Source organism: Lissotriton vulgaris, unplaced genomic scaffold (assembly GCF_964263255.1).
Source record: "Lissotriton vulgaris unplaced genomic scaffold, aLisVul1.2 SCAFFOLD_219, whole genome shotgun sequence".
In the NCBI taxonomy this organism is placed as follows: Eukaryota; Metazoa; Chordata; class Amphibia; order Caudata; family Salamandridae; genus Lissotriton; species Lissotriton vulgaris.
The window spans coordinates 2,267,001-2,290,135 of NW_028246735.1; the positions used below are offsets into that span (position 1 = coordinate 2,267,001).

The window sequence follows — 23,135 nt, forward strand, 5'->3', positions numbered from 1 at the left end:
GTACTCACCAGACACATCAGGATGTTCTCAAGCGCCATCGCACAAGAGGGGAAGGAGGAAAACATGAGGGGGGAGGACAAGAGGGATAATCAGCGGTCAGCAGCACCACCGCTCTCCTTGGTTAAGTTGGATGTGTTATTTTCAGATCCATTTTACATGCTCCTCTGCTTGGACACAGCACAGACAGGGTTGAGGATGAGTTGACCTAGACCAGTGAGTACCCAAATACCAGGACATCTTTTATCTATAGAATCAGATCTTCGTTAGCCAGATAGAGGTGGCGCATTACTTGATCCTCAGCGGTCAACAACAGTGAGCATGCCTTTTAACGTTGATAAACTCATCTTGCAAATTAATAAACATATACCAGTGCCAAACTGTTGCTTATTGCATAGTTTTAATTACTGGGATAGAGAATCAGTGGTTAGGAAAGAAAAAGAGTTATCAAAATTGTGTTTTTTTATGATTTGCTACATGCAAGTTCTTTTCAAGTGAGCTCAGCCTTCTCTCTTCGTGCTGGTCTATGAATCCCATCCTTTTTTATCAAATGGGCTTCTCTCTTCCCCACGCCTTCTTTGGGAAGATGGCCTTCCTCCATCATCTGTGGTGAGTCTGGAACAGATTGTGTCATTTGACTATGATGTCCTGTTGCTCAACTCCATCCCCTCCAATGGCTTTGCGTAGTCCGGCCCAGAACAGAGGCTGCTGTCCCAAGTCCTCCTCCCACTCCAGGTAGGTTTTCTTCTTCACCAGCTTGGCCAGTTGGTGGTAGCAGGAGAGGCTCCTCGTGGACACCTTCTCCAGGAACACCATCACCAAGGAATCCTTCCTCTCTGCCAGAAGGCGGTATGTGGCCATCCGCACTTCCAAGGAGCACCAGTGGCTGCGCAGGTAATGGCGGCTGATCAGACACACCACCCAGCGGCTCCTATAAATGCTGTCCATGATGTTATCCAAGATGTCTTTGCCCACCTCGAAGTCCCTGCCATGCAGACACACTTTGAAGAATGGCGGTCCCCTCTCTTCCAAGTTGGGCAGGAACTCATGGACAACCCAAGCCTCATCGTAGCTGCTGTAAGAGACAAAGGCATCAAAGTCATATCACCTCTCTCTGTCGTGTCTCCCACAATAGTTCCACCAGGTCCTGAGCATGTAGAAGAGATACAGGAGGTACCTGCGCACCCTGTGATACAGCAGGGCCGTGATCAGGAACAACATGTTGAAGGAGAACGTTCCAATGAAGAGTGGGTAACCTATCAGCAAGCTGCAGTCTTTCTCCAAGAAATTCAGGAAATTCAGCTTCTGTGGCCCAAGGGAGCAGGTCTGAAATACCAGCTTTGGCACTCTCACTTGGGGGTGGGTGGGCACCCATTTTCTGATCCAGGCATCTTCACATAGACAGTCCAAGGATATATATCCTTCAGCTAGATGTACCGCAGACTTTCCGTGTGGTCGAGCAGAACGTCCTGTAGAGTTTTCACAGGCTGGGACTTGAAGGATAGGAGCTCCAGAGAGACAAGCTCTCTAAACATGGTGGCCGTAAAGTCCTCTATCCCAGAATCCTCCAGGATCAGGGTCCGAATGTGTGTCAGGTTCCAGAACAGCTGCTCAGGAGTCGGGAAATTCTTTTTTAAATCCAACTTTAGGTTTCTTAAATGGAGATGAGGTAAATTGTGTAGATGCTGCAGGCTGTTATTAAAGGGGCTCAAGGATTGATAGAAAGACATAGCTGCAGATGAACTGTAATACAAATATTCAACGTCAGTAAAAGACGGGAGCCCCAAGCGTTCAGTCTCCTTGGTCCCAAGTGGTAGACATAGCACCATGTGGGTTTCAGGGAGGTGAAGTTCTTTCACGAATTTGAAGGGCGGGTGTTTGCACGAGTCAATAAAAATCACTGGAGCACTAATGTTAAGGAAAACAAGTAAACTGCAGTTATTTGTGCATTTCAGAGTTATTGCAGACTTTGCTTCCAAGGAGAGAGTAGTGAGTTCTTTATGTTTGATTTAAAAATTCCCATGAGTCTCAAATGTGATGGATAGCGCCTGAAGTTGGTTCAGAGCGATCAGGGAGCTATTGTCATTCTTCAGTAAGTTGACCCTGCGGCCCAGCACCCTGACACTACTCAAGTGCAGTCCAGCTGCAGAGATTGCAGTCTATGAAGACCAACAAAGGCGTCCTTATCCAGGGACACAAGGTAATTACTACTGAGATCCAGTGTCACCAGATTAGCCAGCAGAGGAGGCATCCGGAGCCAATACTGGTGATGCGGTTGAAAGACAGATCCAGGTGTGTGAGGTTGGACAGAACATTGGGGGTCCTGGGTGCACACAGGTCTAGCTTTTTATCTTGTTTAGAGAGAGAACAAAGGACCTTAGGTTCAGCAGTTTCTTTGCCATTCGTGAAAGCTCTAAGAAGGTTGCCGGACATGTTGAGAGACAACAGCATGGAGCATCCTTCAAAGGTCTCAGCAGGAAGATATGAAATGAAGTTTTGAGCGACTGTCAAGTTCCTGACCCCCAGCCGAGACACCACAGTGCAGACAGCTCAAATCTTCAGATAGTCCTGATGTTTCATGGCATTTAGGGACAGCATTTCAATGCTCTTTATTCCAGAATGTAGAAGCTCGATGACCTTGAGACCTGTGGTGTCTACCTTGAGGAGAGTAAGATGAGGGAAGTTGCAAAATGCATTTTTCTCCACATGTTTAAGATCATTGCTTGTCAAATCGAGGGTGGAAATCCTTGGAGAGAAAAGTGTGCTCTTCGTGAGGTTGTTTGTCTCAATGCAGTCCACCTCCCGAGCTGCAACAATACCATTCCTCTTGATTTCCAGGACCTTCAGAGAGGCCAGGGACTGAAGCATAGTGGACAGGCTGTACAGCCTGTGAACCTCATTCTCAGAAAGGGCTATTGTCTGTGTTCTATTTAAGGGTTTAAAAAGGTTTTCTTGAGAATGATCTCAGCGCCATTTCAGGCCTCTGCTGTCTAATCTGTGGTTTGAAGTGCAGGTCTCTGGGCCGTGGTTTGCTGTATCACCTTAAAAGTAAGTGAAACATCCCCTTCCTCTGTGCTTGTCTAAGGGATAAGGGAGGGCCCTATGAAAAAGGAACCGAGAGAGATAGAGATTTATAATTAGGAAAAAGAAGAACAGAGAGTCTGAGTGTATAAAAACAGAGCCAAGAGCAGTAATGTCCACTGCAACATGTTCATTCATGGGAATGTGAGACCGCCTTCCTATCCGTCATCGAACCCTGACCCTAATTAGAATTGTTACAAAGGCCCCGTACAGACCAAGAATCTTTATGCATTAGCTCCAAGCATTGGCTACTCCAGGAGGTGAGAATGAAATTCATGTTTACTGCGCCAGCCTCAAATTCCTTAGACATCAACAACCAGCACAAGTCCACTCCACACTAAATACGTCCAGAAATCTGCTTATTCGGAAGCTGGTGTTTACTGATGTTTCTGTGGCTGCAAAGTGAGAGAATTTTGTAAAGTGAACTCTCTGACAATCTTAATGGGAAGAGGAAGTGAAAGGGGAGGCCAAAGGATGTCCCTTCTAACACACAACAACTTTTAAATACAAGGTAATGAACTGTGCACATATTTCCACTGAAGCATCGGTAATTCTGGAGTGTGATGGAAACAAAGATTTTAATAGGCTCAAAATAATCAAGACCCTACACTGAATGATGCGCAAAGGATAAATATTCGCTGAAACCTGATTTCCACGCATTATCATTTGTGTGCTGTATAGTTTTACCTGTAAAACCGCGCGTCAATGCAAATTTAGTAGCCATTTCAATGGAGAATGTGCGCTCTATAACAGCAGCGGCTGCCTCACGGCACTTTAGAAATATGTTTGCGACAGCGTGATCCAAAATGCAACACTGGTCCATACTCCACACTCACCACCTCCTCCATACTCCACTCTCACCATCGGTTCCATTCTCCACCCTCACCACCGGTGCCATACCCCACCCTCACCACCGGCGCCATACTCCACCCTCACCACCAGCTCCATACTCCTCCCTCACCACCGGCTCCATACTCCACCCTCACCACCGGCTCCATACTCCACCCTCACCACCGGCTCCATACTCCACCCTCACCACCAGCTCCATACGCCACCCTCACCACCGGCTCCATACTCCTCCCTCACCACCAGCTCCATACGCCACCCGCACCACCGGCTCCATACTCCACCCTTAGCAACGGTCCATACTCCACTCTCACCACCGGCTCCATACTCCACCATCACCACCGGCTCCATACTCCACCCTCACCACCGGTCCATACCTCACCCTCACCACCGGCGCCATACACCACCCTTACCACCGGCTCCATACTCCACCCTCACCACCGGCTCTATACTCCACCCTCACCACCGGTCCATACCTCACCCTCACCACTGGCGCCATACTGCACCCTCACCACCGGCTCCATACTCCTCCCTCACCACCAGCTCCATACGCCACCCGCACCACAGCCTCCATACTCCACCCTTAGCACCGGTCCATACTCCACTCTCACCACTGGCTCCATACTCCACCATCACCACCGGCTCCATACTCCACCATCACCACCGGCTCCATACTCCACCCTCACCACCGGTCCACACCTCACCCTCACCACCGGCGCCATACTCCACCCTTACCACCGGCTCCATACTCCACCCTCACCACCGGCTCTATACTCCACCCTCACCACTGGTCCATACCTCACCCTCACCACCGGCGCCATACTCCACCCTTACCACCGGTCCATACTCCACCTCACCACCAGTTCTATACTCCACCCTCACCACCGTCTCCATACTCCATCCTCACCACCGCCTCCATACTCCACCCTCGCCACCGGCTCCATACTCCACCCTCGCCACCGGCTCCATACTCCACCCTTACCACCGGTCCATACTCCACCCTCACCACCGGCTCCATACTCCACCCTCACCACTGGTCCATACCTCACCCTCACCACCGGCTCCATACTCCACCCTTACTACTGGTCCATACTCCACCCTTACCGCCGGCTCCATACTCCACCCTAGCCACCAGCTCCATACTCCACCCATACCACCGGTCCGTACTCTTGATGTCCAGAACATGACGGACTGCAACAGTCCCTTCAATCTTCCTCACGCGGGGACATATCCCATCCACGGCTGGACCTACATTATTAGACACATGTAGACCTCTGATAGGTTTGCGCTGGGATAAACATACCAGATACCATGGAATGTTTTTGTTTGGAGCGCTTCCATTGGGATGACTGTAGTTCCTAAGCCTGGAGCCCCTTCGGAGACCTACCAACCCAGCAAATTTCTCAAAATGAAAGAGCCAGAAAGATCCACGGGTGAATTGGCTCGCTTGAATCCCAGCACGGTTTAATTTCCAGAATACCCACCCAATGTCACAGTATGGGTTGAAATCACTATTTCTGGGACTGAAAACTTCACAATTCAAGCAAGCTGCAAAATTCTCACCACCGAATGTTCCCACCCCCAATAAAATGTGTGGATGAACCTTCTGCACGGAACAAGAGAAGGGCAGAACTATAATCATGTGAGGACCACTTAGAGACCACATTTACTGCCCACCATTACAATAGGCCCGCCCACACATGTGAGGGGTTGTTTATATTGATGTATGGGTGGAATGCTGGGTGGTGGGACTTCTGCTGCTCTCCACACATTCTGTTTTACTGCCACAGAGATGTGGAGACATTCTAATTTTGAACCAAAGTTTGATGCTTACAGGCAATGTAGGTAAGAAAGAGTAGAGGCATCTCTGTCACATCACTCAGGGTGACTGTGGTGGCTTTTATTGTGAAGTTTTGGGGGTTCGTAGGTTCCGGCCATCCCCAAGCCATTACCCGCAGCATCCATCTCCCAAAATTCAAATCAATATAAAGCTTTTCCTTGTGTTTTCCATGGACGCCTTCTTAGGCCTCCTCTATCCCCTGAGATGAGTCCACCCAAGCTTGTGGGGGGCGGTGCTGATTGGGAGAAGAGTGGGAACACAGACCGGAAGGACATTTGGTGTTGTCTACTGGATTTCCCTTTACATTTGATTTTCTGTCCATCTCAGGATCCACAAACAATGTCTCAGTGACACAAATGACAGCCGCGCCTAAGCTCAGATTGTGGGTACATTAATAAAAATACTCGGCTTCCTTTCACTTGATGTTTTATTGATTCCTGATCGAGGGGTGCCCGGTCATTACTCTGTGAAACTCATTGTAAATCAGGGCTCAGTGCTGCTTTGGATTTCTTGGGTTTTGATCAAGTCTCGAATGCTGCCCAGTCTGCACCAGGAAGAGGCTGATGGGCAGAGCTGGGCTATGTTGGGGGCCTCCCTTGTGTGCAAAACATTACGCATATCTCTTTCTTCCGCACTTACATTCGCTATTTATTTATTTCAACCCTGAGTTTGTCTTGGAATTCTAACGGAATTTGCATATCTTACCATGCACAACAGTGTGTCTACCTTTCAGTAATCTCGAGGTTTCTGGCAGTTTTGGGGTCTCTCTTGGTTCCAAACACACTCCCACTTCATGAAATCTGCCTGATTTGAAATGTTCAAAGGCTCCGAGCTGGTGTGACGTCAGTCCAGGGTCAGGGGAAGCTGTGTCCATGCTTTGATGGCTGTCGTCATAGTCCCAGGTCACACTGTGCACAGGGCCCTGATGACAGCTACAAACCCTTGTGGATATATTCTTCTTCACGAAAAACTTGTATTCTTTCAAATCAAAATCTTTTTAGTGATCTTCCAAAGGCAACTTGCAAATATTCGAAAAATTAAAAAGTTTATCCAAACTTTTATCAGCAAGAATACCTACGCATTTCGTACTTCGAGTCCTTCATCAGGGGAAAATTTACAATGCATAATTGTACATGCTCACTTGCTGACACATGCAAGAAGCACACAGTCGTGTCCTAAAACTGCAACCTGTCTCAAATAAAAATTGTGATGTGAGTAAAAATAAATGTGTGAAAAAATAAAGCAAATGTGTTCTTTCAAACTCCAAAGGAAGAGAATGTGCCACCATCACATGGATGCAATTGTTACAAAAAGAAGAGCTGTCGAGTCACCGAGACATGCTCACCACCATCGGTCACCCGAAAAAACAATCCAAAGTAGAACAAGCATTGGCATAGCCAATAGGTCTCGCCTTTGGGACCTTATAATAGAGATTGTTAAGGAGATGTCTTCGCCTGTACTTAAAGGTGTTGTTTAAGCGTTAACACATTTAATGTAGCCTCCTTCATTTTTAAAGCTGCCTACCAGAGAACCCCTACACTAACTTGTTATAAATGTTGAAGAACGTCATGAAAGCCTCCCTGTGAGGGGGAGGAGGGGGCTACAACTCCATTCCCAGATCTCGGAGAAAACTGGGAAAAGAGTATCGGTGGGGAGAGAGAAAGGGTGGTAAGAGGAGAGGAGGAGGAAGTGGAGCCGCAAACAAGGAAGTGGATAGCTAATGGAAAGGAGGAAGGAGGAGAGGAGGACAGAGGATGGGTGGGGAGACAGAAAGGATGGTAAGGAGGCGGAGGAAGTGGTGCCGCAAACAAGGAAGTGATAGCTAATGGAAAGGACGAAGGAGGAGAGGAGGACTGAGGATGGGTGGGGAGAGAGAAAGGATGGTAAGTGGAGAGGAGGAGGAAGTGGTGCCGCAAACAAGGAAGTGATAGCTAATGGAAAGGAGGAAGGAGGAGAGGAGGACAGAGGATGGGTGGGGAGACAGAAAGGATGGTAAGGAGGAGGAGGAAGTGGTGCCGCAAACAAGGAAGTGATAGCTAATGGAAAGGACGAAGGAGGAGAGGAGGACTGAGGATGGGTGGGGAGAGAGAAAGGATGGTAAGTGGAGAGGAGGAGGAAGTGGTGCCGCAAACAAGGAAGTGATAGCTAATGGAAAGGACGAAGGGGGAGAGGAGGACAGAGGATGGGTGGGGAGAGAGAAAGGATGGTAAGTAGAGAGGAGAAGGAAGTGGTGCCGCAAACAAGGAAGTGATAGCTAATGGAAAGGACGAAGGGGGAGAGGAGGACAGAGGATGGGTGGGGAGAGAGAAAGGATGTTAAGTGGAGAGGAGGAGGAAGTGGTGCCGCAAACAAGGACGTGGATAGACAATGGAAAGGACGAAGGAGGAGAGGAGGACAGAGGATGGGTGGGGAGAGAGAAAGGATGGTAAGTGGAGAGGAGGAGGAAGTGGTGCCGCAAACAAGGACGTGGATAGCTAATGGAAAGGAGGAAGGAGGAGAGGAGGACTGAGGATGGGTGAGGAGAGAGAAAGGGTGGTAAGTGGAGAGGAGGAGGAAGTGGTGCCGCAAACAAGGAAGTGGATAGCTAATGGAAAGGACGAAGGAGTAGAGGAGGACAGAGGATGGGTGGGGAGAGAGAAAGGGTGGTAAGTGGAGAGGAGGAGGAAGTGGTGCCGCAAACAAGGAAGTGGATAGCTAATGGAAAGGAGGAAGGAGGAGAGGAGGACTGAGGATGGGTGGGGAGAGAGAAAGGATTGTAAGTGGAGAGGAGGAGGAAGTGGTGCCGCAAAGAAGGAAGTGATAGCTAATGGAAAGGAGGAAGGAGGAGAGGAGGACAGAGGATGGGTGGGGAGAGAGAAAGGATGGTAAGAGGAGAGGAGGAGGAAGTGGTGCCGCAAACAAGGAAGTGGATAGCTAATGGAAAGGAGGAAGGAGGAGAGGAGGACAGAGGATGGGTGGGGAGAGAGAAAGGATGGGAAGAGGAGGAGGAAGTGGAGCCGCAAACAAGGAAGTGATAGCTAATGGAAAGGAGGAAGGAGGAGAGGAGGACTGAGGATGGGTGGGGAGAGAGAAAGGATTGTAAGTGGAGAGGAGGAGGAAGTGGTGCCGCAAACAAGGAAGTGATAGCTAATGGAAAGGAGGAAGGAGGAGAGGAGGACAGAGGATGGGTGGGGAGAGAGAAAGGATGGGAAGAGGAGGAGGAAGTGGAGCCGCAAACAAGGAAGTGATAGCTAATGGAAAGGAGGAAGGAGGAGAGGAGGACAGAGTATGGGTGGGAAGAGAGAAAGGATGGTAAGTGGAGAGGAGGAGGAAGTGGTGCCGCAAACAAGGAAGTGATAGCTAATGGAAAGGACGAAGGAGGAGAGGAGGACAGAGGATGGGTGGGGAGAGAGAAAGGATGGTAAGTGGAGAGGAGGAGGAAGTGGAGCCGCAAACAAGGAAGTGGATAGCTAATGGAAAGGACGAAGGAGGAGAGGAGGACAGAGGATGGGTGGGGAGAGAGAAAGGATGGTAAGTGGAGAGGAGGAGGAAGTGGTGCCGCAAACAAGGACGTGATAGCTAATGGAAAGGACGAAGGAGGAGAGGAGGACAGAGGATGGGTGGGGAGAGAGAAAGGATGGGAAGAGGAGGAGGAAGTGGAGCCGCAAACAAGGAAGTGATAGCTAATGGAAAGGAGGAAGGAGGAGAGGAGGACAGAGTATGGGTGGGAAGAGAGAAAGGATGGTAAGTGGAGAGGAGGAGGAAGTGGTGCCGCAAACAAGGAAGTGATAGCTAATGGAAAGGACGAAGGAGGAGAGGAGGACAGAGGATGGGTGGGGAGAGAGAAAGGATGGTAAGTGGAGAGGAGGAGGAAGTGGAGCCGCAAACAAGGAAGTGGATAGCTAATGGAAAGGACGAAGGAGGAGAGGAGGACAGAGGATGGGTGGGGAGAGAGAAAGGATGGTAAGTGGAGAGGAGGAGGAAGTGGTGCCGCAAAGAAGGAAGTGATAGCTAATGGAAAGGAGGAAGGAGTAGAGGAGGACAGAGGATGGGTGGGGAGAGAGAAAGGATGGTAAGTGGAGAGGAGGAGGAAGTGGTGCCGCAAACAAGGAAGTGGATAGCTAATGGAAAGGAGGAAGGAGTAGAGGAGGACAGAGGATGGGTGGGGAGAGAGAAAGGATGGTAAGTGGAGAGGAGGAGGAAGTGGTGCAGCAAACAAGGTCGTGGATAGCTAATGGAAAGGAGGAAGGAGGAGAGGAGGACAGAGGATGGGTGGGGAGAGAGAAAGGATGGTAAGGAGGAGAGGAGGAGGAAGTGGTGCCGCAAACAAGGAAGTGATAGCTAATGGAAAGGACAAAGGAGGAGAGGAGGACAGAGGATGGGTGGGGAGAGAGAAAGGATTGTAAGTGGAGAGGAGGAGGAAGTGGTGCCGCAAAGAAGGAAGTGATAGCTAATGGAAAGGAGGAAGGAGGAGAGGAGGACTGAGGATGGGTGGGGAGAGAGAAAGGATTGTAAGTGGAGAGGAGGAGGAAGTGGTGCCGCAAAGAAGGAAGTGATAGCTAATGGAAAGGAGGAAGGAGGAGAGGAGGACAGAGGATGGGTGGGGAGAGAGAAAGGATGGTAAGAGGAGAGGAGGAGGAAGCGGTGCCGCAAACAAGGAAGTGATAGCTTTTTTTTTTTTATATTTTTTTATTTTCAATGGCAGAGGTATACAATATACAAGGATGAGAAAAAACAATAAATATATAGTAAACATGAAATATCTCTTTTTTACAGATGTGGTCGAAAATTAAATCCAATTATCAATAGGAGACCATAATTTCCTAGCATATAACTTCTTTCTGTGTCCTTTCAATTTATACACTGCTTTATCCATTCTATATACGTTTAACAGCTTTCCCAACCATTGCTCAAATGATGGTGGATCGACATCTAGCCATCTTGAGGTGATACAAAAGCGATAGATAGACATTCCAATAAACAGAAAGTGCTCTTGATCAACAGATAGACTCTCGGGGGGAACATATAAGCCGAAAATTATCACAGATGGACATAACTTAATATTAATGTTAAGCAAATTAGTCAAAAACTTTTCTATCCTATCTATATATACAGATAATTTAGAGCAGCTAAAAAACATATGACATGAGTCTGCTGCTAAAGTACCACATCGGCTACAATTAATGCCTTTCGTAGCTTTCCATTTGGCCAGTTTCGCCGGTGTGTAATAGAGGTCTAAAGATGCCATATAATGTTGGCTTTTAAGAGAGCTGTTAATTAATGTTTTATTGCTGGTCTCAAACGCCCTTACCAGATCTATCCCTTCTATACACAGTTTCCTTTCCCATTTCTGGGCTTGTTGATCAAGATCATCATGCAGCCTATTGACCATTAGCTGATAAATTGTACCAATGCGGCTATCCCTCCTACCACTCTCCATAACAACATTGGTCTCCATTTCGTTGCTATATAAGAGATTTTTTTTTTCCAAAAAACTACGAATTTGTAGATATTTGAAAAATTCGTTTCTGGAGAGACCAAATATTTCCTGAAGTTCGGAAAAAGACATTAAAGCCCCATTTTTATACAATTGCCCAATTGAATGAATCTGTCCTAGGCGGAATCGATTCGTGGGGATATCTTGAAGGGTATCGGATAACGAAATATTACAAGAAATGGGTGTATAAAAGTTAAATTTTGGAATTATCCGTAAAGCTTTATTTATTTGTCTCCAAACCAAAAAAGCAGAGAGAAGAACCTTAAATTTTGTTTTTTTGTAGTAGCTCGGCTCCATGAATAACAGTAAACATTGGCGCACATGAGCTCCCAGAAGCATTTCAAAAATAGATGGTGACAGGAAGGTTTCATTATGATGATCATGAAATAATAGAACCTTGATTGTTTTAAGGGTTATAGCCCAATAATACATTCTGAAATTCGGAACACCCAGCCCGCCACGCCCTTGCGGTAAAATACACCATTTTAAAGATCTTCTTGAGCGATGGTACCCCCAGAGAAATCTGGACAACATCCGATCTATTTTATTAAAAAGAGACATAGAAAAAAATAGGGGAATTGTTCGAAAAAAATAAAGAAATTTTGGGAAAATCAACATCTTAATAACATTGGCCCGTCCAAATAGAGATAAATGTAGATTATTTATCCTTTCTAGGGTTCTGTTAGTGGATATGAGTAGAGGATCCAAATTTAATCCAACAATATCATCTACTTTAGATGATATAGTTACACCAAGATATGTAGCAGTATCGTTTATTGGGATATCAGTAGGTGGATTATTTTCAGAGTGTATAATTTGGGTTTTTGAGATGTTTAGTTTGTATCCAGAGAATTTTCCAAAGTCACTAGCAATTTCTATTATTTTAGGTAAGGCAGAAGAAGAATCAGAGGTTACAATGGCCACATCGTCTGCGTAAGCTAAGACTTTGTGGTCAATCCCATGGAGTCGAACAGGTGGGATACCCGGTTCCGTAATTAATCTATTCAAATAAGGTTCTAAGTAAAGCGCAAATAAAAGTGGAGAACAGGGGCACCCTTGCCTGGTCCCCCTGGTGATTAGGAATGGACTGGAAATATCCGCACCTAACCTTATTACACCCTTTGCATTTGAATAAAGTGATTGCACAGCTTGGATAAATTGTGATGGAAAACCCTTCCACTTTAGCACAGACCAAAGGAACCCCCAATCAACTCTATCGAACGCTTTTTCAGCATCAAGTAGAATAACTCCGACTGGGGATTCCTTTGCCTGGGCCCAATCCAGCAGTGCAATAACCCGTTTCACGTGGTCTGTGGTGTCCCTGTGTTTAATAAACCCGTGTTGAATGTTGGAAACCAAACCCGGCATGACATCGTTTAGTCTATTTGCAAGAATTTTAGAATAGATCTTGCTGTCAGCTGTGATCAAGGATATGGGCCTATACGAGCCTAATTCCTTTGGATCCTTGTTCTTTTTGACGAAAACAACTATAGTAGCCGTAGACCAGGAATCAGGAGCTTTGTCTTGGAATGCTATATTAAAGATTTTAAGCAATTCTGGTTTCAGCAAGGATCTGAATGTCCGATAAAATTCAAGAGGGATCTGGTCGGGCCCCATAGCTTTACCAGCCGCGAGGCTCGTGATAGCCCTTTCAATCTCTTCCCAGCTTATTGACCTAGCAAATATATCCATCTCATCTGTACTCAAAGAAAGTTGATTAATAGTATGGAAATAATCTGTGGAGTTAAGAGTCTTGTCAACTTCATTATTGAGATCGTTATATAACATCTTATAAAAACCCTGAAATGCCTCTAATATACCTTCTCTGCTTTCATGTAGCACTCCGTTTGTATCTTTAACACATTGTACTTCGTTATAGGACGATTTTTGTCGTAAGCGCTGTACTAAAATTTTTCCTGTACGTTCACTGAATTCGTACCGTTCCGTTTTATATTGTTTAAATTTTGCGGCTACTTCTTCGGCAATATGTGTTCTAAGACCTGAGCGTTCAATGGTTAGTCGTATTTGTACATCCTCTATATTGGCATTATTTTTGTATGCGGTAGCTAAATCAAACTCAGCCTGCCTAATCTTGTTTAGTCTGTCCCTAAAATCTGTTTGTTTTTTTTTCCTCTTATAGTTTGCAAAGCTGATTGTCTCACCCCGTAGTGGGAGACTTTAAAATTCAAAAGGACGATCTATCTGATAAACTAGCCAGTTTGGAAAACCAGGCCCGTAGAACCAACTTGCGTTTTTTGGGGATCCCTGAAAATAAAGAAGGAGGAGACCCGAGGAAATTCATTATTAATTTGCTAAACGATGCTTTTCCTGAATTTACTGACTGGGACTGGGCTCGGGAAGTACAACGAGCACACAGATTTCCATTCATAACAAGGAAACCACGACAAGGACAGGAAAATTACCCTAGGGCCATCTTGGTGTCATTTAACAATTTCCTTGCTCGTGAATTGATATTTCAAAACGCTAGGCCAGATAAGAAAGCGGACGGCCTAGGTCTCCAGTTCTTTGTGAGACCAGACTATTGTCAAGCTACTGTGGCTCAACGTTGGCAATTGAAACAACTAATTCCTGATTTTCAGAAGAAGCAAGTAACAGTATTTCTTCAGGGTCCCGCAAAATTAAAAACTATCTACAAGGGCCAAACAAAATACTTCATTTCTATCATTAAAGCTAAGGAGTATTTGGATTCTCTTTGAACAAAAAAGAATAAAAAAAAAAAAAAAGAACTTTAATGTATAGTGCGTTAAAGTAGAATTTAGAATCTGAGAGTATTAACAACATCGTTTAACAACTATTTGATTGAAGGACCACTATGTTTCTCTATCTCTATAGTCTCTCTCTTGCTTTCTCGAATTTTCTGAACTTTCTTTCTTGCTAACCTTTTCTCTTTCTCTTTTCTTCTTCTTTCTTCTTTTTTTTCTTTTTTTTTTTTTATCTTTATCTTTAGCAGGGACGCCATGGGCCAGGGACACGGCATCCATTCATTCTAGGAACTGAAAGTTCCTATGCCTCATATGGTGGGGAGGGTGGGGGGAGGGGTTCAGGGAAAAAGGGTGGGGGTGGGTAAGGGCAAGGGTTGGTGGTGGGGGGTAAGGCAGAGGTGTTTAACGCAGGGATGACTATAAGGCATCTAGATGATAATATTGAAGAGCAAATACTTGTGATGATGGTCGATGATTTTTTTCTATTATTTCTGTTATGTATAAAAAGGTGAAAATCTGTACTATTAATGTCAATGGCCTTAATGACTCAAAGAAGATTGCTATGCTTAGAACAATGCTCCAAGTGTTGAATATTGATCTGCTTTGTATGCAGGAAACCCACATTTCATGGGATAAACGTTTTCTTTTGAATAATTTGGGATTGGAAGTCTTAACTACGTCTAAACAAATGGGTATCAAAAGGGGTGTAGCCATTTGTATGCGAAAAGGAGTAGGGAAATGTTTAAAAACACTCTCTGATAAATGGGGTAGATGGGGACTGGTTGAGCTAAAAATCGGAAGTTGTAAATTTACTTTATGTTGCATTTATGGTCCCAATTTGGATGATGCCGAATTGTTTTACGCTATGAATATAGAATTATCTACTTGGACACAACCGATTATTGTCTGTGGAGACCTTAATATACACATGTCAGCTGATTGGAATATTAGATTAGAAAAGAGATATATGGGCCGGAAGGTTAAAACTTATAAAGCACTTAGAGACCTGGTACTTAGCAATGGGCTAACTGATGTTTGGAATAAATTTCATTATAATGACCCCGGATATACTTTTTTTTCTACTCCCCACCATAAATTTGTTCGTTTAGACTATTTTTTTGTCTCTTCAATTTTCTTGGATAAAATTCGCATTGAGATATTACCGCAAGTTATCTCAGATCATAATCCCATAATTGCTGAGATGCAATTTTCTACTGATTACCAAAACTCCACCAGATCCTGGTCATTTCAAAGAAATTTATTACTAGACGAAGAATATCTTCAATTTATGGTTAATGTTATTAAAGATTATTTTTTGTTAAATAACGATACTGCCTCTCCACAAGTAGTCTGGGACTCTTTTAAATCCAAGGAAGTGATAGCTAATGGAAAGGACGAAGGAGGAGAGGAGGACAGAGGATGGGTGGGGAGAGAGAAAGGATGGTAAGTGGAGAGGAGGAGGAAGTGGTGCCGCAAACAAGGAAGTGATAGCTAATGGAAAGGAGGAAGGAGGAGAGGAGGACAGAGGATGGGTGGGGAGAGAGAAAGGATGGTAAGTGGAGAGGAGGAGGAAGTGGTGCCGCAAACAAGGAAGTGATAGCTAATGGAAAGGAAGGAGGAGAGGAGGACAGAGGATGGGTGGGGAGAGAGAAAGGGTGGTAAGAGGAGAGGAGGAGGAAGTGGTGCCGCAAACAAGGACGTGATAGCTAATGGAAAGGACGAAGGAGGAGAGGTTGGCCAGAAGAAGTGGTGGTTGCTGATTGGTACACCTGGCCATGAGATAACTGTTCAAATCTCAAGATTTGGGGACAGCCATCCCGGGGAAAGTTGTTCCAATCTGCATTAAGACTTCGATCGAAAGTCACGTTTGCTCAAACACATTTAAGAAAACAGGGCTGCCTGCTGCATTAGAAAAAACATCAAAAAGAAGGCTGCTTTTTGCATATAATTCGTAAAACATTGTATGCGTGATAACTGGATGTAAAATAGTCTCTCGTGCATTTGTCATGAATTGCAATGCAAGCCTCCAATAGGCAGACTGATAACCAAACTGCCAATACCACGAGGAGAAGCAGACAGTAATACTCCTGTGGGTGGGCCCACAATACCCCTGAAAGCATGCGTTTAAGAATTACTAACACATCACTTGCGAGATAGAAACAACTGTCATTCGTCAGATTTTAAAATATGGGGCATAGCACTTCTGAACACTGGATTGTATGCAAGTTAAAACGGTATATTCTGCTACAGGTGAGACCGGTCGGGAATACTACCTGTGTTGACACCTGAGGGCGCACCACCAGGCCTGTCCACACATATCGGGTCATTGGAAGCATGTGGTTAGTAGTGTGCTAGATTTGTTTTACTTACAACTGGGCCAGAGACACACCACTTCCCTATTTGTTGCTAAGAGGGGAGCGGAGGAAACGGGGCAGACAATAACCAAACTAACTTCAGGACTATAGAAGGGGTCTCCAGGGGAATCAGAAGGCTCTGACACAAAGGATTCGAATATTATCTTTACTGCATCACCTCTTTTACAGCTCTATTTCAAGGAACTGAAACCACAAATGTACCACTACGTTTGAGTCCTGAAACGGAAAACCCTTGTGAACAAAGAAACTACTGTATGCTCTTAAGTGCTTGTGCTTAGAATAATAAGTGCTGATCAGAAAGGCTCTGCTGACTGTGACCTCCTTCCGTGTATGCCATCACATGCCCACACTATTGGCACAGCCAGTCACAAGCCACAGACCCCATCATATTCAAATAAACGCACACTTTAACATGCACACGTGACCAAGATGTACATCATGACGTGCACAAGTCACGGCAGAACACAGCATAACACACACAACATACTGCCACAGATGTCACCCCAACATATCACACTGCCATGTAACCACTACACGCACGAGTTACCACAATGACAATATCACATGCACACATCACCATAAAGAAAATCAATATGTTGCACGGCTGTAACCCAGGCAAGGTAAGCTCTGAAGAGGGAAAGGGGAGGAGAGAGTGGGAGGGAGAGAGAGGAAGAGGGAAGTGGGTGGGGAGACAGTGAAGGGGAAGGTAGACGGGAAAGAGAGATAGAAGTAAAAACGAGTCACAGGTAACACGCAGGAGGAAACATCGAGCAAAGATATACCTAGTCACAGGAGAACACGCAGGAACCAAACCTACACAGGGCAAACAACTCTTCACAAGTAGAAGTACACAGAGGAAAGCATCATAGTGGGGTATCACGTGCCATTCGTCTTCCACACCCCAAACACCCTTCCCAAAAAGAGTCACCTCAAGGAAATGGTGTCCACTGCGTAGCTTTTATTACTTATGCACAACACCATCTTCATTTGTTACCAAAACTGTCCACATTGATCCTTTTATTCCTCCACACATGTGCATATGAAGGCGCTTCATACCAACGCGCCACAGGTTACCATGTGTTTACAATTCAGCATTTCTTGGGGGGCGAGTTGTACCAGCAGGACACAACCCAACCCCTTTTCCACTATTTCCATTTGAGGTAGTAACACCAACAGAGCCTCCAAGCACCGGCTACTAGGGTAGGGCCAGAGAGTCCAGGACCACCAGCAAGACGGCCCCCTCTCCCGCCAGCCCCAGAGCCCCAATGGCAGCCTCCCAGCTGCAGGGTCATCCAGTTTCCATCCAAAAGGAGTCCCCGGCCTTTTTCCTCCTGTCCGGGACCCGCCAAATCTACCTGGGTGGAACAGGCAGAGGAGACACAGGTGAGCACCGTGTGTTTTACTTGTCAGCGGGTTTCTCTTTCACATAATGTAAGAAGGGACAGGTCCAAAAGGTGACTGTACAGGCCATCCAAGGTCCTCACGCGCTCCTTTGCCACTTCCACACCTGATGCACTTCCTCGTCTTTGGGACCAGGTGCTCTTTAGACACTTATGTGTGAGGTTCGCCGTGTGTGTGGGACACGTTCTCCGTGCCGGCTTCGTGGGGTTGTGAGCCGAGACAGTGGCTTGTGCATGGTGCTGCTCAAGCGCTTTTTATTTACCTGAGTCCTGCGCGGTACCATTAACTAGGCACTCCCCGCAGTGCAGGTTTCAGGACTCTGGGAGCGAGGGGCTAGTCAGGCATGCCTACGATGTAAACATTGTGGGCATGCGAGACAAAGAGTGCCAATTCATCCACCAATGAAAGAACAAAAAAGCATTGAAAATGCAATCGGACTCGTATTTCCTCAAGACCGATTGCATTTTAAATGACAGTGCGCTAGTGAAAGAAGGCACGAGCGAGAGGGGGTGAGGGAGGGTGCAGTCCAAGAAGTTACGGACTACGGGAGGGAACAGGGAGAGGCAGGGAAACAAAACAGTTTTTTAAGTAAAGGGGCCAATAGCCATTGAAGGACAAAATGATGTCATGGCAGTCTGGAGGCGGGAGTAATAAGCCGGTCACTAATCAGAATGCAGCATTTCAGATATAAGCCAATCAAAAGCATGGGCGGAAAGTGGGTCGAGCTTCCCCCATTATACTGTATACAGCATCTCTCGAGGATTCGCTGCCTAGCCGAGACCTAAAAATTACAATGACATCACAGCAGCCAAACATGCACGTCTCATTTTCATCTTCATTCACCACTTCTAAAAAATGCTCTTTCGGTGTCTGTGTGATGGTTTTCCCCCTTTCTTATGGATGGGGAACCCGGAACTTAGAGCCTTTACTGAGGATAAGACACGTGGTCTTTGGGAAGATTACAATGTAGTACTTTATTCAACACTAACAGTGCGACAGTCTATGTGCACCACAAATAATGTTAACGAAATGAGAGGGTAACGAGGTCCTGAATCATGGTCGTCTAGCGTAAGGCCTTCTTCCTCAATCCGTATCTCTCCAATACTTCAACCAGGGCCGGCGTCCCCAGAAGTTAAAACAGAAATAACAACACCGTCACTGTCCGGACTGTATTTTACTACTCTATAATGTGCTCCCCGTCACCATCATTCCTGGATCACCGATAAGTAGTGAGTGAGAGGAAAGAACAACTGAAGGACAGGGAAAGTGAGGTTCTGTAAGGGGTTGCAACTCAGAAACTACAAGTGCCCTATTCGTGCCAGATACCGTTGAAGCCCTTCACCGCCAACCTCCTCCAACCTTTCCTCCAAGACACTTGCCTGGGGCTACTGTCCTCCAGGACCGTAGCGTCGGGTGTCGCGGCGTCCTGTTCCCTCGGGGGACGTCCAGATACTTGCACGGTGTTTGTTGGGGAACTCTCCGGTGCTGGTCTGTCGCCTTCTGCTCTTCCGCCGGTCTCCTCCATCCTCCAGTCTCCTTCCTAGAACACGCCAACTCCTCTGGAGTTTCCTCCTTAGTGCCGCTTCTCCGCCTCTCCCTCGTAATCAACCGTCTTTTCTCCTCACCTCCTCCTTCCGCGACGTCATTCCTCCTGCATCCGGTGTCTCTACACTGCTCTTCTCCCTGTCGTGTGGCGTCCACCCGGGCGCCATCTTGCATTCCTCGGCCGCTCCAGTCTCGCCACAGTCCATACTACAGTCTGCTGTTGATGAGCTAAAGTCCTAAGACACAGCTCTGCAGCCACTTCATGCACTCTTGCACCCTCACCGGTCTAGCTTTAGCTCTCTGCCAGGTTTATGATAAAATCAAAGAAATATTAAAAGTAATCCATACATACAGGGGCCTGGGGTCAGCCCTCTCCGGCCTCTGGTCTGGTCCAGTGTCATTCAGTTTTACTTCCACCCACAGGAGAGCATTCAGCACCGGTCACTTGGTCATCTGACGTCATCCCTTGGTGCTAGTTCCTTGTGATTGATGGTGTTTGTGTCTAACCATGTTCATATTCATGAGTCTGCTGTTCTAGCAGGGCTAGTGGCCCACCACGTTTCTGTTCCCACCACCAGCCGCTCCTCAGGCCATTCCTTTTGTTTAGAGAGCACAAGGCAGGTCCTCGTGCCAGGTCCCTTGTTTCACTTTTAGAGCTCCCAGCAGCCTCCCAGTGAGTGCTCAGGCCACTCAGTGCAGTGCGACACATCCTGCATGGCCACTGCTTCTACACTGTAGGACCCACGGAAGCGGCATTGTAGGGAAGTAGAACCTGCTTTCATGGTCACCCCCACTTTTTGCTGATGTCATTATGTTTTTCTGATTTGTCTGACTGGGATCCTGCTAATCAGGACCCCAGTCTCTGTGATTCTTCCCTAAATTGGACTATGGAAAGTACTTAGGTGCCCCCCACATTGGCTACTAGTATACTCTTGTAAGTCCCTGGTATATGGTACTAAGATACCCAGGGCATAGGTACACCAATGGTCCCCCAGGGGCTGAAGCATGAATTATGCCATCAATGAGAGATCACTCAAATTGTGATTACAGGCCTGTCATTGCAGCTTCTGTAAGCTGGTGCTAGCATCACTTGCGACATATATAAGTTTCCTTATATCTGAGGTCAATGCACCTAAAAACTATGTCACCCCAAAGGTAAGCCTTCAAATCCTGAAGGCAGGGTGCTTGGTTATAAGTGTCAGTGTGCCCCTGCATGAGCAGGACACCCCTACAATCCTCGGAGTCCATTCTTCTGGGTTGTAAGTGCATCAGCCATTAGGACACATAGAGTGGCCATGAGTCATACGCAATGGCTAACTCTAAACTGCCTGTAATGAACTCTGGCGTGTTTGGTATCAAACATGTTGGCATCATATCCCAACACCCGATGTTGGAGGTATGATTTCATGCACTGTGGGGCCCCTTTCTGGAAGCCCTCAATGCGCTCGGTATCCGCCTTCCAGATTGGACAGCAAATTATGGCTGCTGACGAACAAAGACAGAAATCTGCCCTCCTGCTGCTGAGCCAAGCTCGAGCAGGGGAAAGTAGAACAAAAAGTGTTCCTGTCACAAGAACGTGTGACCACCTCCCAGACAGGACTCAGTGTATTGGGCCAAGGTGGGGGCACTTGCCAACACCACTAGACTGCTTTGAAGGGCACATTTGGTGCCATCCTAGCATGCTCCAGTTTCAACCAGTTCAGGGAGCTGAGGCTCCAGCTCTGGGGCGAAACTGGACAAAAGACATGGGAGCATCCTCCCCACAGTCCAGCCCCTCCTGTCGGATAGACCTCTGAATCCTCCCAACCCGTTCCGTAGGGTACTTAGGGCTTACCTGTGGGTGGTTCCTTAGATTCATCGTGGAACAAGATTCAGATCCGAAACCACTTAATCTTCAACCCACTGGTCACTTTGGACTTCATTGGACTTTAGGAACCGAGACTGCAACTGGGAATACTCCTGCTGTTCCTGGTCTCGTTGTCCTGCCAGTCTTCTGTGTTGTCTGTGCCTGTACTCCATACAGGTTCTTCTACAGGCCTGTGGACATCCAAGACACCCAAAGGAATCTCCATTGGAGTGAAGGAGTCACTCCCCTGCATCTGCAGGCATCACAACGAAGCTGACCGGTCTGCTTTTCCAGGTCTTTCATGGACTTTGAAAGGTTCCGCAACACAGGTGGTGGTTCTACAGCACCCTCAAGGCCGGCACTTTCTTCGCAGCAAGTTTGAAGCCAGTATCCTTTGTCGGAACCAATGGAGCAGTACCCTTGTGCATCGCTTGCTGACTCTCTTCCGTAAATCTTGTTAGCGGGAATTGCATACACTTAGCCTCATATTGTTTTAGTTGCTTTTCCCAATTTACTGTGTGTTTTAAACTGCTCATTTGCACTGTGTTACGAGCTGGGAAGAGCTGTGTTAAAGCTCGGGGGGGGGAGATACTTTATCCACAAGTTAGCGCTCTAGTCTTTGACGCTAACGCACGTCATACTCACATCGATAAATTAGCCCGTGATGCGACTGCGCTCCTGGGCCTTCCGTAAATCTTGTTAGCGAGAATTGCATTCACTTAGCCTCATATTGTTTTAGCTGCTTTTAACAATTTACTGAGTGTTTTAAACTGCTCAATTGCACTGTGTTACGAGCTGGGAAGAGCTGTGTTAAAGCTCGGGGGGGGGGGATACTTTACCCTCAAGTTAGCGCTCTAGTTTTTGACGCTAACACGCGTCATATTTGCATCGATAAATTGGCTGCTGACATAACCGCGCAGCTGACGCGCACTGCGGGCGCGCCGTGCCTAAGGCAAGCCTTTCTGCACCCGTCCGCACTCAAACGGGGCCAAGGGCAGAAACCGCCGCCAGTTTTGGGAGGGACAGAATTACTTTTAATGCGGCACAAATCTTCGATCTTAGAAGAGAGGCAGATAGTAAGTGTGCTCATGTTATGCTGCCAGGTAACACGAGCTTGCAATGTACTAATTGCAAATTCAACTTCCAAATCACCACTCGAACCTTAGTAAATTCCCCCAATAAAAAACAGGTTAAGATGCTTCTACTTAACCGCTGCTCGCTCCCTAAACATTCTACTAACATGTATCTACTCCTTGAAGAGAGAAACCCTGATGTTTTATTTCTAACAGAGACCTGGTTAAATAAAGAAACAGATTATGCCATTGTCCAATCTCTTCCCTCAAATTATTAATCCAAAGGCCTGACCGCAATATAGGTCGTGGAGGTGGCTTGGCCATAATCTATAAGGACAACTTCACATGTAGAACAACCGCAAACCCCATCCCGACTGTGAAGTATGTCCTTTGTGATTGATTTAGCCACCCACGTACACATTTTCAGGGATTCTTGTTTACCGACCCCAGGCCCTTTTGACTTACCCGACGTTGGGGTAAATTTAGCCAGCGCCTCCCCCAACTTTACAATCTTGGGTTAAATTAAACTGAATTTTGATGATGATCAATCTGTTTCTTCATCAGAATTAGTTGATGAATTGTCAATGTTCCAACTCGCGCTAAAAGTGGACAGTCCCACCCATATTAAAGGCCACTTGTTGGACCCTATTTTTTCAAATATAAGTAATCTTTCACTAGAGGATGCTGTTCATATCCCTTGGTCAGACCACTTCTTACTCCCTTTCAATTGGGCACTACCAGATGCTATCCCACCAACTGTTAGAGCTACTAAATTTACCCGCAATTGGACGAAACTCCCCTTAGATATCTTGATAAGCAACCTTAAGGATACTTCTCCCTTATCTCACCCAAACCCCATCGTTGTTAATGACAATTTTAATAAATGGCTCGAATCTTCACTCAACTGTGTCCTTCCAAGGAACGAGATCTCA

At 46.5% G+C, this 23,135-nt stretch overlaps 1 pseudogene; it reads right to left on the reverse strand.

The window, feature by feature from the left end:
- Window positions 1-627: 627 nt before the first annotated feature.
- LOC147665767 (uncharacterized) lies at window positions 628-19,264 on the reverse strand (annotated as a pseudogene).
- Between the last annotated feature and the right edge of the window lie 3,871 nt (window positions 19,265-23,135).